The sequence below is a fragment of the Quercus suber genome, unplaced genomic scaffold (genome assembly GCF_002906115.3).
Source record: "Quercus suber isolate HL8 unplaced genomic scaffold, Cork oak 2.0 scaffold_45, whole genome shotgun sequence".
NCBI classification, from domain to species: domain Eukaryota; kingdom Viridiplantae; phylum Streptophyta; class Magnoliopsida; order Fagales; family Fagaceae; genus Quercus; species Quercus suber.
In genome coordinates, this window is record NW_027069510.1 from 1,991,917 (window position 1) to 1,992,741 (window position 825).

The following is an 825-nucleotide window of genomic DNA, read 5'->3' on the forward strand; positions in this document are numbered from 1 at the left end:
AAAAAAAAAAAAAAAAGAGATAGAAGATTCGACAGCGAAAAGAGAAATCTTGATATTATTATTTCATAAATAGAAACAGTACAAATTACAATCAGAGGCTCAGGCAGGCATGTTTCACAAACAAATTTACAAGCTAATCCTACCAGCTATTTCTACAATCAGAGGCCCAGGTGGACCCGCCTTAAAGAAGCTAGCGGGAGGAAAGTGTCAAGCCGTGCTTTTATTGGTATAAAGAGAATGGGAGAGCTTGACACAAAAAGCAGGAAGGGGAGGGCCATCATGCTTCCAGGCCACCAACAACTCCCTTCTCGGCGCGGCAGAGCTAGAACAAGAGAGGAGCAGATGCAGGGGCTCCGGGATACCTTCCCCATGATATTCCCTTGATTCTCTCCGATCCTCACGAGTGTTGGCCGTTGGAGACGGCAACACTCGAGCACCGCTCATGAGATGAATTTGCACGTCTTCTTTATTGGGGGTGCGCTCCGAGGAGAGACGTTAGGTACTCTAACAACATCCCTCTGGGCCACCTTGTAGGGCGCCATCGGGGTTACGCCTAGATTCTGCCACACCGAAAGCCCAGTGGGGCTGCGGCCATACCGGCTTTTGCCAATTCCAGTAAAAATTTCGGCGGGGTTGTTAAAAGGGCTTGGAGAGCTGGAAGAATGTGTTTTTTCTGTTTGTATTGAGAGGTCCATGGATTGTGGGGAAACCACCTCCCCACCTTATATAGGGATGGGGGTTGGTGAGAATTAATTCATGCAGAGTTCGAAAAGAGAATTATCAGCTTGGCTAATAATGAAGCTACCAATTTCCAAGGAGGCTGTA